Genomic DNA, 15,376 nt, shown 5'->3' with positions numbered 1-15,376 from the left:
ACTTACTGCTCCTAGCATCAAAAGAATTTTTTCTTCACTGAAGCGGGCCTTTTATTCAGATTTTCAACACAACAAAAGCTACTTAGTCTATATGAATGACTGCATATCATAAAGTTGTAAATCTGCATATCCTATAATATATGATGTGCAAAGAAAAGATAAACAAAGAGAACCGCCTTTCAAATTATCTGTTCTTTTGTGGTGTCACTAACTGCTGGACAGAATGCTCACAAGACACCCTATAATTTAATTAATGTTGTACATACACTGAGGGAATTAATGTAATTACATATAGTAATACACTTATCCCAATGTGTCCAGCAGAGGAAGTAGTCTATCTTGCTTAGGAGCAGCTCAAGAGTAAAGGAAATAGAACCCTCAGTTGATTGATTCCCATAACAAAATTAAAACTGTGTTTAGGGTTTTTTTTTTTAATTTTGAGCTTTTTATTCTCTTGCAAATTTTTATTTTACCAAACACAGTTCTTACTCCAGCCACTAAATTCAGTGGCAGTATTTCTTTAAGAAACTACTTATAGATTGTGCCTCTTGTAAAATAAGCCTTTTAATTGGAGCTGTTTAATATGGTATTTTAAATTGTATCGCCTGTCATCCAAAGCATGGCAAAGTACTGTTTTTTACATACGGCAAGCACCAAATTCCAAGCAAATTCGCACTTTAAAAATCAACACATTCTTCTGCATGGTTTACGATGGGTCAATTAGTTGTCATCAGATATTTTCTACTACAAGGTTATTTTCTCACTCCATGACTCTGTATTTCTTCAGTTTCTAGACCATTAAGATCTGTGCTCCCTACTTCTAAATTGTTCTAAGTGCTTGAATCTTTGAATTTTCAAAATTTATACAGTATAAGAAAATTAAAATGAGAAAAACAGAAGTGCTTCAATATAAGTAATTCTTCCTATTGGGAAAGAAAGTCTGGTCAGATTGTGGAGATACTTTTTATTTGTTTTTATTTTTTTTACAAGTCTGAGTTTCATGACTGTTTTTTGCCAATTCCATATAACTAGAAAAATAAAATAAGGGATTCCTGAAAATTGGTTTTACTTTTATAAAAGTATCTATATACTGTATGTAAGAGTTCATCTATTTTTTCTAAGGGATCTTCATTGCCCATCTTAAAATACTTAAAGAACAGATTGACAAGTACTTCTCATACCAATTTCCTGGAGAACAAACAAGCAGTGATAAAAGGTGGTGGTCCAGAGGCTCTCGCTTTTGCTCTGTAGCTCAACTGCAGTTTGTCAGGAAAAGGTTGCAGAAGTAAGTCCTCAGTGAAAATTTCAAACCGCTTAACAGCTCAGTCTCAGAATCCCCAGCTGTAGCCCTGTGTAGGTAGGGCTGGTTGGTTTGTTTGGTTTTGCTGCCTATTTTTTTATGAGGGAACCTGAATAACACCAAGTGATCTCCCAAGGTCAGACAGCAGGTCAGGAGCAAAGCTGAATGTGGAATCACATTCGTAATTCCCTGCAGTTATGGGGGTGGAGAATGTGTCCATTTAAACCTCTCAAAATGGTGGCTAGATACTGTATATTGCTTTTTTACATTGCTCTGGAAAATATTGAGAACAGGAAGGATTTTCAGGTGCTGAGGAAAAAAAGGTCTGTCCTGCTGTTCCCCATTGTATGGCTGAGAGAGCTGGCTATGGGTTTGATTTGAGTGGAGACAGGAGAGGTTAAGGCTGTGATGTTGGAGGAGCAGAGCCTTCCTTCACTACCAGTGGGGTGGTGGCTTAAGGGGATTCCCTCCAGATCCTCCATCTTAGAGAGGAGTCCTCACACACCCCCAGGACGGGGGAAGAACATAACTACCACAGAAGGTGGCATGCAGTATATTGTTTCAGCTGATCAGGGATTTTATTGTGGGGGGTTTGGGAGATGTTCTGTCTTTACATGCCACGGTGGATTTTCCTTAGCTGCTGGTTTGGGGTTGGGAATTTGCCCCGAGTTCTGTCCTGGGTGCGGGTGACATCGCTTGTTTTCAGCCTGTCAGAGAGACTGTTGTTGACTTTGGTGTTGAACCAGTACCGTCTGTTCTTTATTTCCCTCATTAAATTTGTGTTCCTGTGGGTTGGTGGTGTGATGTAGAAGTGCTGGTAACTTCTCAATTACTTCCCTTTTGTGTTGTTAGCCCAGCCTCTGAGCACGGCCTGTTTCTGCCTTTTGATTTATTCTTCTTTATACAACTGACAAAGACTCGCCATCAGTTCCCAAACAAATATTGAGACTCATTTCTCTCCATTGTGTCCTTCTCCAACAACTTCTGTGTTATTCAGAGGCCATTGCTGTGGCATCAATGTTTCAGCATATTTGTTACGTTTGCTTTTTGGTTTTGGGTTTTATTTGCTTCCTTTTCAACAAAGGCTGCTATCATCCCATCATGGTGGATCAAAGCCTTTAGAAAGTAACTACCTTAAAGAAAGAACAAGTTTAAGTTCTTGAACAAAACCCTCCTGACTTATCCTCAAGGGGGGAATCAGTTTCTTAGCTTTACACATCTTGATTGTAAATTTCCGTCTTCTGTAGTAATGGGAAGAAAACAGCCTCTCAATCACTGCCACCTTCAGTGCTTTTCTTAGTCCTGGGAGTTGCAAGATTCAAAATTTTTTGTACTTTTAGGGCTGCCACTCTCCGTAAAAGATCATATTCTGTATGGTCTCAAAACCTTCTGTAAACTCACATTGGTATGAATAATCAAAACTACCTAAGAAAATTGCTGAAGGAGCCCTCTTTTTACTATCGGGCTTACTTGCCCCTCTTGACTGTATTTGATTCGTTAGTTTCCAACGATTTTTAAAGAGAACAAAAGGATGCAAAATAATGTAAAATGTTCATGGATCTTCTAAGAGACAGGATCCATCACCACGGTAATGCTCTGGTTTTGAGCCTAAAGATCAAAGACTTGTTTGCACGGTTTCTGCCAAATTCCAGGGCTATTTCTGCCAATTGCACCTACCTTTGTATCCTGTGCTATGTTTGGCCAGCTCCTGAGAGATACCTTCAGTGAGACTTAACAGTAATTTCTAGTGTGCTTCTGCTTCCTGATTTTCATAATTGTTTAATTTTCTGGCTCCTTTCTGGTGTAATTCTGTGCTTACAGACTCACCTCTTCCTCCGAAAAACCCCAAATCGCAAACAACTAAAAAACACCAAAATGCCAACAACCAAAAAACTTTCCCGCAAACCCCCAAGCTCTGCTTCTGCTGAATGGATTCAGTTCCATGAGACTGCATAAATGTACTTCTTTGTGTCTTTTAAATATACAAAATATCATTTTGCTGCAATAGTAGTCAATAGAGGTGGGGGGAAAAGTCTATATTCCCTAAATATGTAGCCTTATAAACAATTTCAGTTTTAAGTATGCTCTTATCCTTCCCTAAAGCAAATTATTTCCTTTCCATTGATTTTTTTTTTTTTTTTGTATACTTGTGTTTTTGAACAGTTGTGTCTTTTATTTCCTAAGCAGCAACCTCACAATCACAATTTGATAAATAAAATATTTGCACTCAGAAATGGAACCACAAAACCAATGTAACTTCTGCTATTGATTTTTCTCCTGCGTAACTATTTTGGCAGCAAAGGCAGAATACCATCCTGTGTAAGCATAAAACTTACTTAGAGTAAATTACTCTAAATTATAAACTAACCAATAAATCAGTATTGCTACAACATTTTCCCATTCCTTACCCCTTGCCTAAAATCTGTATGCTAAATAAGAAACAATGCATTGGAAAATTGTTTGGTGTTTGTTTGTTTTTTTTAACAAATAAAGTAAAATGGATGCTTCCTGGAATTATCAGCAGTAGTTCAGCATGATAATGAAAAAGCAAGGATATATATTCAATTAAAATGGATTGTAGTAATATGAATGATGATTAGAGAAGTAGGATTAAGATGTTACCCATGCTTTTGTAAATTGTGCTGTATCAGCAATTACTTGTTTTACTAAAATATATTTTAAGGAAGAAGAGACAGTATTTCTTCACATTTCTGTCTTCGTTATGGAGTTTAGTGGAATATTAATGGGGTCTAACCTATATAATTTTAGGAACAGCTTTAAATTTATCAGGACTTATGCCCACACATTGGCCTTAGCACTGCAAAAATACTTGTTGGGAAAGAAATTTATTTAGCAGCATTTCTTAAGACCCAAGATTTGATTTGTGGAAATAAATGAAACACTGTCATTTCTCAAGTCCTGCATGAATAGATGAGAAATTGAATCTTATTTTGGATAAATTCAGGCCTCTGTCAGATGTATGAAAGATGGGAATAATTCAAGCAGAACAATATGTCTAGAAAGATTTACAGAAGGAAAAAAAAACAGGATTACCATATCTTAAAATATTTTTAGTGGACTCTAGATATGAGTAGTCAGAGTGAGAGGCTGTAATGAGGAAAACTAACTGTAAAAAAATAAATACAAAATTATCCCTAAATGTCAAGTAAGAATGTACTGGCAAAGACAACTAGATATTTGAAATCCTAGATTCTTGACTGATGACTGTGTAGCATACAAATTTGAATGTTGATAAGTAGATGCTGATAGTTTTTGGTGTTTTATAAAGATTCTCTTGTAGTTAGGTATAGATTTTACTAACAATAATCTGTATTCTGTGCCATGAAGTTGTATAATTTATATTTCTTTCATATACTTCAGTGAGATACGAGCTTTTGTATAAAAAAGGGTCTGTGAAACAAAAACCAAACAAAAGCACATTTGAACTTTGAGCTTTGATTTTTCTAACTAAGAAACTATTTAATAGTTTCTTAGTTTAATAGTTTTAATAATTTAATAGTTAGAATCTATTTTAATATATGGCACAATTTTAAAAAGAGAAATCATCTTTCTGCTTCTATGGGAATACGGGACTGTGGGGGGAATGTGCTGTAGATACTCAGGGTGCCCTAGAATGTAAGCTTAAGGGAAACATTAGGATTCCTTAAAGTGAGGCTGAAATGCACAGATCTTGACTCGAAACTCTGCAATGGCATTCCGTGGCTGTCCTTGGAGAGCCTGCAGTAAAGAATTATAGTTCATCGCAGGCGATGCTCTATGAAATACTTCTGTGGAACCGGCACAAGCACTGAATAAGGGTATCTGACATGAAGGAAAATGTAAAATCCTAGCTGTGGTACTCTTGGTAATCTGTCCTTTATTTATGGTTTTATCCATCCTTTCCTGTACTGAAAACTCAGTACTGGCAATTCTAGGTTTTTGAGGAATCGGTTCTGAAGTCTAACTGGTGTGATTTCTGAAGAAATTCTGTGTGCTGGAGATGTAGTCCTTCATGTTTGGTGATGAATCCTGACCTGAAGTATTTCAGAGCTACCTCATGAAAAGGGAAAGGTTCGTAGTCAGCATCCTTCTTGTAAGGAACCCTCTGTTTGCAATTACTTTGTGACTGGAGTTTGAGGTAGTGTGGCTGTGTAGGTGTCTGATTAATGGTTGTGGTGGAATAGAGCACATGTGAGGAATGAGCTGCCTTTCAGTTCCATTCATTCCAGTCCAGGCTGGTGCCTTTGCCCTCATGAACAACTTATTTTTGTGTATTTAAAGAAAAAAAAAAATCTGCAAGAGAAGGGAATCTTGTGTAAATAGAGATTTTCTTCCAGGTTTTTCCTTTGCTTTTGGTTGTGCTATTTGTGTTTAGCAAAGTAGCAGGTATAAACCAGTTCATTAGGCTTTGAATGCCTGTTACAAAATATGCTCCAGTTCCAAACCAGTCTGAAATCAAATCACAAGTTAGCTTCTAGTCAGCAAGCTGTATCTGCTTGGAAAGGATCTTTGAAAATCAGGCTTTATAGAAAGAAAACCAAAGAAGTAGATAGACCTAAACAGTGATCACAGTGAGAAATCAAAATGTTCAGCGCTTACAGACATTTTGGTATCAGGAAGAGCTACCACCATCAGTACTCCATCTGACAGCTATATATATTTGCCACTGAAGCTGGGACATGAATCAGTTACAATAAGCCTGAAAACGGGCTCAGATGTCATCCTGGAGGTGGCTGCTATTGACTGCAGGAAAGGAGATATTAGAGAGAGCAAGATACCTTGCAAGAATAAATCAGTTTTGAGTAATAGGGAGTCCTCCAAGGGTGCTAATAATGCAGTAGAAAAACATGTCAGTAGGGCATTGGAGAGTGACAAGATTATGCTGCGCTGTAGCAGTGTTGCAATTCCAGTAGGCATATGAGGCAAGCTGATTCATAGCACAAATAATTTTTGTTCTACATTTTTAGTCTTCTTTTAAATTTGAAGTTGTATGCAGGGAATGTTGTGCTTTGCTAGTTGTCTTGGAGCTATTATTTATTCACGGTTTCACTGTGCCTTCTACAAGTTTGTCATCTAGGTAAACATTTCCTATAATGTTAGTATGTTTACAGTGACCTGCAGTGGAAAAACAGTATGACTGCCATTGTCTTACCTGATCTGCTGTAGAAAATCAAAATAGATCTAACTTTCAGAGTATGGATTTCAACAGAATAATTTAACGTTATATTTTTGGTAAACTCAATATAACTGGGGGTTTATTTTATTTTTTTTAACCTAGCACCTATTTACCTGTTTTACTGGCGGGTGAGTATAATCTTGCCTTTTTGAGCACGTGTACGGTAAAAGCAGCTTTACTCCACACAGGTCTTTTTCGGGGGTATAGAAAGTTAGGTCAGTAACGTGGTCCGTGCTTGTACAACACAAGGTTAGTTGCAATAGTGTGAACATGTATGTTAAAACAATCTGCCTACTGTTAGAGAGATTTTCTGTTTTACAAGATTGCATCTTTCTTCTTACTTATTAGTGTTAGCTTTGTCATATCTGTAATGTCGCACATTTCATGGACAGTTGAAGTTTCAGTCACTTTAGCAGAAATGTAGCTTATTATTCAGATATCTGCTCTTGACAAAGAGCATCTGCAGCTACTCAAGACATAGAGCTGCTGGTGTATGTGTCTAGGCATCTTCATTGGTTATGCTATGTTGTTCCAGAATGAATATGCAGAATATATTGCAGAAGAACAATTGCAATGCAAAAAAAGAAACGCAGTGGTGTTTTGTTATATGATAGCTGGCTGTGCTGCTGCTTATAAAGCAAGTAGTTAAATCCAAGTGGAAGGAATTTTCCTTTTAAAAAAAATATTCTAAATATTTGCTTTATCTCTTTTTTTTTTTATTCAATCTCCTTAGCAACAGAAACATCTGTTTCTTTTCTCTTAGTCATTACATTCAAAGAGAGTAGCTGCTTCAAAAAGAATGAAAGCAATTTCTATGAATTGGGTAGCTATTAATTGTTGCCAAGATGTTTTAGTATGATAATAAGACATGCAACAATTGGCTTTTTTCTTTAATTGAAATATAGCTATCTAGTTAACCTGTGCTGGTTAGGTGAGGTATAATCTATCAGCTCTTACAGTGCATTTATTGTGTGATTATTTTTTTTCTATGTGACAGAGACAAGATTGAGCTTGACTATTTCTGGTTTATTTAGGAGATACTCAGTATCAATGTGCAGATTGTTGTTGCACCTAATGTTTTATTAATTTGCAACTTCAAAGCAAGTCAGTGAAGAGTTTGCCTTGAAGATAGAGGACTAAATATGCATGGCCTTACAAATATATATTTTTGTATGTCAGCCTACAATATGAAACAGTATAATCGATTCAAAATGCAAACTTTGTTTTACAGTGATATTCTTTCTCAAATTACTGTAAATTTTTCTGTGGATTTTGATAACCCGATTTAAAGCTGGTATTTGGTTTCAAAAAAGCCTTACTGATCCTAATCTTCATCTGTACGGCCAAGAGTGAATTCCTAAATGACAAGAAACTGGCACATATCAGTGAGAGTTAGAAAGACATGAGCAAGGCCTGCAGGATCAGGATACAAACTGGTCTCTCTTAAGTCAAGAGAAACAGACTAACCTTTGCAGTGTTGAGAGGGAAGGACCTTTGCTACTATCGTAGTCTTGAGGGGCTGTCATTTAGAGCTGACTGCACCTAGATGAACCTGCATAAATGCTTGAAAACTAGTGCAAAAATGAAATTATTTCTTCATAGTGTGAACCTACAAAGGTCATCATGTGGAGATTAGCAACAATGTGGAGGGAGGGGGGGAAATGTTCAGTTGGGCAAAATCGGGAAGGCTTAAGCTCAACTGTAGCTTAACTAGCAAGGGCTAGACAGTAACAACCAGGAATCTTACAGGTCATTGCAGAAGGAACTTCGAGGTGTTCATGGGTCCACTGATGGGTGGAGAGAAATCTTAATAATGGGCACTGTGGAAAAAGATTAAGTACCCAATGCCAGTTTTGCCTTGCTCTTCACAAGCAAAGTCTAATTCCAGATCTGTGTGTGTACCATCTCTGAAAGAGGAGAGGTGCAGCCAGACTGATAAAAGGCTAATTTTATCCCTTTTTTACATGGTGGTCTGCCTAACTTCAGTCCCTGGAAAGGTCATGAATGCAGATTTGAAATCCACTTTTGAACACACTGAGCATGAGAAGGTAAATAGTCTGCATTTACTAAAGGGCTACTAGTGTTTCACCAATTTGATTACCTTCTACAATGGAATGAATAGCAATGTTAGTAGTTTTACACATTTTAGTACCAGGTTCTTATTTCAATACACTTGGACACTGAAAGCACACAAGAGATTTTCTTGGATGGTTCTGCAGTGTTATATATCTTGTGGTTTATCTCATGTTGTTTTTTGAGGGGGAGATGCACATATTCTCTTATTGCTTGTAGTGCTTTCTGACTATAGCACGTGTACAACAGGAAAGAAGAGAAAATATAGCCTTTGACTTGAATTTTACACCAGGACCAGCAAAACTTTGAGTCAGAGAAGGAAAATGTAATGATTACTGTTATGCTACAACCTTTAATCACATTTGTACTCTCTCTCATGCTTTCTTTTTCTTTATCTCTGTCCAACCCTGAAAATAATAATTCTGCATGAGACTACTTCTGGCACATGTAGGTGGCAAAAATGGTTTTGAGAAGCTTTACCAAAGAACCATCTGGAGCCTGTGTGAGGGCCAAGAACACTGAGAACTTCCTTCATGGAAAAACTGATTAGTTGGGTGGAGCAATGAGCAGTAAACTATGGCTGTAATCCTTTTAACTGGCCAACACATTGGACAGATGGGCAGGCTGCCCAAACGCCATTTTGCTGGGGGCTTTGGAGAGCAGGCAGTACTCCCCCTTAGGTTGTGCTAAAGCAGTAGTGGGAGCCATCTGTATTCGGGTTCGATGTGCAGAGTAGTCTGAAATACAACCATTTCAATCATTCCTGACTCCTCAGTAAGTGCACATCCTTTGTACCCATCGTGCTGTAAGTGGAGCTGGTTATCAGAGCTCCTCGGGGGTGAGGTTGCTGCAGGAGGGTAAGGAAAGATGGTTTTGGGAAGGCTGGGCAGGGAGAGGCTGAGTTGTAGTGAAGACGGGCACCGTTGTCTCTTCATCCTACTGTAACTTTTGTGGGTAGGGGATAAGGAAAGGTATCTGTGGGAGGACCTCGGAACAGGGAAGGCTTTCATCAGCTGTGGTCAGGAGCAGAATTACAAAAAGGACAGGTATTGTTGCAGGGAAGAGCCTTACAAATGTACCGAACCCTGGTGCCTTGCAGTGTAGGCAGGGAAGCATCACAGGCTGCCCCAAGGGATGTGTGCTTCTCTGTAGGCAGAGCCTTCTGCCTGATGCTGGCTGCTGAAGCAAGTTGATGGTTATTCCTACTAGGTCTTGGGTTTATTCAATTTATTCCAGGTGAAACAGATACTGGTCCTATAAAATTGAGTAGCTAAATACTTTAGATCTGACTACCAGTGTCATCTTCTCTAAATATAATTTGAACAGGTATATGAAATCTGTGGTCATGTGTTTCATGTGAGCTTGTAGGTGCAGTTCCTTGGGTTAGCTTCCAACCTGCTCTCAGTTGAATTGTTGGAATAGGAGGCCTTTTCTTGGAAGCAGGAGATGGTGTAAATTCTTTCATGATAGCTGCAAATCAGGCAGTGAGGAACCACTTTGTCACTTGGAGAAATAATGCTTTCATAAGTATGGTTCTTTGCAAGATGCCCTAGTTTTTTAGGAATGCCCAAATAGTTATGACTGCCAGGTGGAAAAAGAGCAGAAACTTCCGTTACGTGATGTATTCTCTGCTGACCACCTAGCCTTTTCAAATATGAAAGGGATTTCTTTTTTTGTTGCTTCTTCCCACTTTACCCTTCACTGAAAGGCACCGTTTCCCTTGGCACCAGCTGTCTCAATGTTTCCTGGATTTTGGAAAATCATTGCTTACATATTAGTGCTCTTTCGAAATGAATGTAGATGATTCCTACAGAGTATTTCAGAGTAAATTACACATTTTCTTTCATGTTCTCTATGTATTTAAGTTTCGTATGCAAGCTATCAGTTACTGTCCATGGATTTGCTTACTTGCTTAGGATGGAATTTATTTGAAGAAAATGATTAATTCTTTTATCATTAAATTAAAAAAGTAGCACTGGGTGAAAAAGAAATAGCAAACAGGGTGCTTGATGAAGATAGTTCTCCCAGTAACAGTGCTTCCACATATGTTAAATGGATATAACTCTTCAGATGCTTCCATAGCAAATGGGAGCCTTTTTAACCTTCTCGGTAAATTACCCCTAAAGGTAATAGCTGATAATTCTGAAGCTCTTCGTAATGTAAGTCCACAAGCTGTTTTTAAAGACAGGCTTCTCATGAAGAATACTTCTTCGATATTCAAAGAATGAGACCCGGTCACTTTAATGCTAATGTGAACAAGACACAATTTTCATATTTCAAGTTGAATTCTGTTTTTACTTGAAATTACTAACCTGGTAACAGAGAATAAAATATACATGTAAAATTAATAATTTTTAAGTAGATGTTAGAATCCAGGTGTTAAAATGTGTACTTTAACTGGACTGAATAGTTAGGATCTGCCTGGGATTTTTTTTCTGAACTGTTGTCACAAGTGCATGAAAAATATGTGCATTTAATCAATATTCTTGCAAAGACTTTTTCATATGTGGTTCACATGTGGGTTTTGTGGGTTTTTTGTTGGTTTGTTAAAACTAGCCTAAAAACAAGCTGAAGTAATCGCCTTAAGCTGGATCCAGATTCTGTCACAATGTTCCAGCAGGTTCTTTGTCTGATAAAGTGACACTTTAATCCTGTAATAAAAGAAAATATTTCAGAAAAAAAGCAAGGAAAAGTAATTGTCTTAAAAAATGGTAGGAATACCTGTGTTTGGCAGTTACTGCTTTAAGACCTCATACTTATTTTGAGTAGAGGGTAAATTTTCAGTAAAAGTACGGCATAAATGAGAATTACAGACGCTGAAGTTACTTAGATATCGATCATTTTTTTTAACCTTGCTATAATGATTATTCATTACTGTGACAGATCACAATCACACACATCTCCATACTATTTTTAACAAATTTATAATATAAACACCCTCTTCGTAGAACCTACTGTTGAGTGGAATCCATTGTGCTCTCCAGAGAAGTTTAGAATCTGTGGAAAAATACTTCTCCCTCACCAAAGGAAATAGGGTATTTGACAACATGCATTTGTCTACAAAATGCGAAGCAATATCTGATGAAATACGCTTTGTCAATGAAATAAATTGCCAAACAAAATGTAATCCTTCCTCAAAATACGTTTAGCCTGCACAGTGAAATAAGCTACTTCCACAAAGTGCATTTTGTTGCTTGAATTATTTTGATTTGCTGTCTATCAGAATCTGTAGATAAAGTGTTTTTTTTTTGTCAGACACTGGATATCAACCTTATTTTATTATATATAGATAAAATACATTTAATTTGAAGGTAAGACGTTTGATAGGACACCTTAAACTGGTATTGGTTGAGCTGAAATGATAAACCGCAGACGTGCCCTGTTTGTGCCGTGAGAGGCTCATCTCTCCCCAGCTCTGCATGGGAAATAACAGCTCTCTAGTTTGTAATTCAGCTCCTGTTGCTGTGGCTTTGGGGTATTTAGTTTTCCTGTGGCAAATAGTTTCTGTGAATTGCTCGCTGTACTAAAGCAAAGTACGTAGCTGTTTGGCCAACTGATGCAAATGTCAGTACTTGTTTGAATTTTCATGCTCTGTCAGTCCTGTAGCCTGCATTCCCTGTATCCACGGGAGAGCCACAGGTCTTCAGCTAAGCCTTTCCCTGACTTCTGTGGAGGCATACCAGACTCCTACATGCTAAAGAATTTGCAGGATGGGAAGGGGAAATGTCTAAGCTGAGGAGTAGCTCTTCAGTTTCTAATTAATTAAATTCTTTTGCATTATTGTAATTCTGTTAGAAGATGCAATACATTTTTGCTTTTCAATGAAAATTTCTTACTCATCTCAAAAATTTAGAAAATGTCTTCATTGTGTATAAGCAAAGCTACTTTAGACTTTATGTAGCTGTTAAGAAAGGCATAATTCTTCTTTGGAAAAGGTTGCCAAAAACTCAAATCTCTATAGAGAGTTACAAGACTTTTTTGAAAATTTGTACTACAGGGTCTAGAGTTCAGTTTTGTTACATAATGTTGAGAACAAGGATTACAGAGTTTTCTATTTCATAGTTCTTGTTAAAGTTAAAATCACATAAGAAGACTTCAAATTTTTATGTAAAGCAATAGAAGTTAGGTTACTTTGAGATTTGTATCTTTGTATTGACCTAAGAAGTACTATTTGTGGTGATAAGTAAATGTGCAAATTCCTCAGTTGTCATTTGGAAGTACAGAACAAAAGGCAAAAGAAAAGCAAAAGTCTCTGACCCAGGTGAAGTATCTCCTGAATTAGACTTGTTGAAGGTTGTCTTTACTTGGAAGAAATTAACAAGATTAATGAGATTATTATTGTCATTTCTTGCTTTTTGGATTGCAAGAGTATGAAAAGTCTGAAGAGTGTAAAAGCTTTAGTTCAGCAAAAGAACTTAAGTATCTACTCAGAAGTTAAGTTTGCACTAGAGTGTTTTGAATGAGAATGGAATTATGTATTTGGGTAAAAAGAAATTTATGCTAAGCTTTTCCATATTGTGGAAGCAAAAATATACAGTGTTACAAGTGGAAAATATATCACAGGTCTGTTTCCTTCAGCTTTTGCACAAGCAATTTCCCAGTTGCTTCACGAAGAACTGCGTGGATAGAAATAAGTTTATTTTTATGATGTGTAACAAAGTAGAAATTACTTTTGTTTTAAAACGTCATTTCATGTACAATAAATTAGAAGCTCTATAACTATAAAAGTGATGTGTATGTAGAAATGGGCGAATTGGACTATTACTATTATCTGAGTGTTGTGTAGTATTATAGGAAGTACATGCCTCCTCTCTTTCTTCAAACCAGTATTCTTTTCTGTTGGTAACATTACTTGAATGAAGTGTGTCTACCTGAATGAAATGATTAATGTGATATTTGTTCAGACATTTTTACCTTAATTTGGAGGATATTATTTCTCGTGTCCCTTTCGCTGCCGTGTTTCTGAGCTAGCATAATAATTATACATTATGTAGTACACATTAGCTTGGGACATCAGAAAGATTTGACAGAGCTCACTTGGCAAGAAGCAGATTAATCTGTATATGATGTGTAGGAACTGTTTTTTCACTGAACAACTTCATTGCTGAAATGAGAGATGAGCCCAAGTGCCTGAGGATAACTTGGGTACCTGGGTAAATGTCAAAGCTGTTGCATTTTTCTCTATTTTAATGTAAATCAGGATTCCTCCCTCTTTCCTCATGTGATTTAATGCAGTAAATCTTTATAGAAGCTGTCTGAAGATTAATAGCTGTTGTAAAAGGAACTATGTAATAGATCTTTAAATTATGTTTTTGAATTATGTATCATTTCATATTTCATTACCTAATTGTATATAGCACAAGTAATGAAATACCAATTAAAAAATACAGTTGGCTTTTGAATATGTAGCTATTGAATATCAATCCATTCTTTTTGCTTCAGCTTGTTAGTGCACCACATGTTGCAGAGTTGAAGTGTGCAAGTGACCTATTTATTTTTGGTTTCTCTTTATTGCTTGAGTTCTTGGCTGGTCCTGCCATGTTACTGCTTTTATTGAAGATACTTCTTTAGACATAGGTTGATTCTCTGTCTCTATTACTGTGTGTCTCTGCGTAGACTTTGAAGACAAACTTCTTACAGTTGCCCTCATGAAACCTGATGCTGCATTTTCACATTTACACCTTGCCATGGGTCTGGATCCAGGTTGTTCATGTAGTGTTTTGTGCTCTTTGAAAAGAAGGGTCCCTTGGGGAGTCAGTCATATGTATTCTTTCTAGCTTGTTTCTGTTTAGGGGCAGTAGAAAAAGGAAGAAGCTTAAGGACTGAAAATCAGGCATGGGAACTTAAAGAATTAGAGCTACTTCATTGGCAGAACTCAGAGCCTGTTGTGCATGTAGGGAAATTCTGCTGGAAGGAGGAGGAGCATCTGCAGGTGTAAATGTGAGAAATAAGAAGGTACTCTAAAAATTAGTAACTAGTGATAAATATGCAGATGATACTTTTACTGACTAGAATGATAGTTTGGTTGCAGATAGGAAGAAGTGAAATACACAGAAAATAGTCAAGTTATTTTAAGTTGCTGGAAAATACTCTGTGTGTGCCATAAAAAAAGAAGTAAAACTGGATGAAATGGTGTAATAGTAGAAATAGTCCACGTTGGCTTCTGCAGCCCATTGCTTAAGTTTAAAGCTAAACCTTCATGCTGACACAAAAACCCAACCATTAGACTTTGCCTTTGGAAAGCTTTAATTAAAGAATGTGCGAAGTAGGCTCACTCTTGCTCATTAAGCCACTAGAAGTATGTGTACAACTCAAAGTTATGCTTCTTTTTAATCTATTGAGTCTACAATTGCATTCAGTTTTGAAAAAAATTCAGAAACCTACTTCTTGAATGGTTAGATTACAGTTATGCTTCCCACTTAATATATTTTGCAGTCTAAATAATCTGATTCATGTTGTTCTATGTGAGTTTGGAAGATGGGGGTGCTAACGGAGATCAGGACTGAAAAGTTGCACTTGAGGCATTTTTAGCTGCTATGTATGATAACAAGGCTCATGAGATGGCATTTTCTGCATCTCTTTCAAATTCTTCAACCTACATTTTGAACTTGTTCACCACGTCCGCTGACTTTGATTAAAGGCTAAGACATCTCAGAGATAATTTGTTTCCTGCAAGATGGAAGAGAACTTCCAAATGCTTGTGTTATGGGGAGTCCTCAGAAGAGGACAGATTTTGAAATGTCTCAGCTCTAGGAAAATGTCCATCAGTCAGTGTATCTTGTAAGGCACCACAGAGAGTCAGGGTCTCCCACGTCCCCCAATATCTT

At 37.0% G+C, this 15,376-nt stretch overlaps 1 protein-coding gene across 1 annotated transcript in view; it reads left to right on the top strand.

Annotated features, from left to right (window-relative positions):
* LOC106891287 (teneurin-2-like) overlaps positions 1–15,376 on the top strand; it is a 195,190-nt gene that overhangs the window by 64,877 nt on the left and 114,937 nt on the right. The gene's annotated exons all lie outside the window — the stretch shown is intronic.

The sequence above is a fragment of the Calidris pugnax genome, unplaced genomic scaffold (assembly GCF_001431845.1).
Source record: "Calidris pugnax isolate Ruff unplaced genomic scaffold, ASM143184v1 scaffold27, whole genome shotgun sequence".
In the NCBI taxonomy this organism is placed as follows: Eukaryota; Metazoa; Chordata; class Aves; order Charadriiformes; family Scolopacidae; genus Calidris; species Calidris pugnax.
This window is presented reverse-complemented; position numbering and strand designations above follow the sequence as displayed.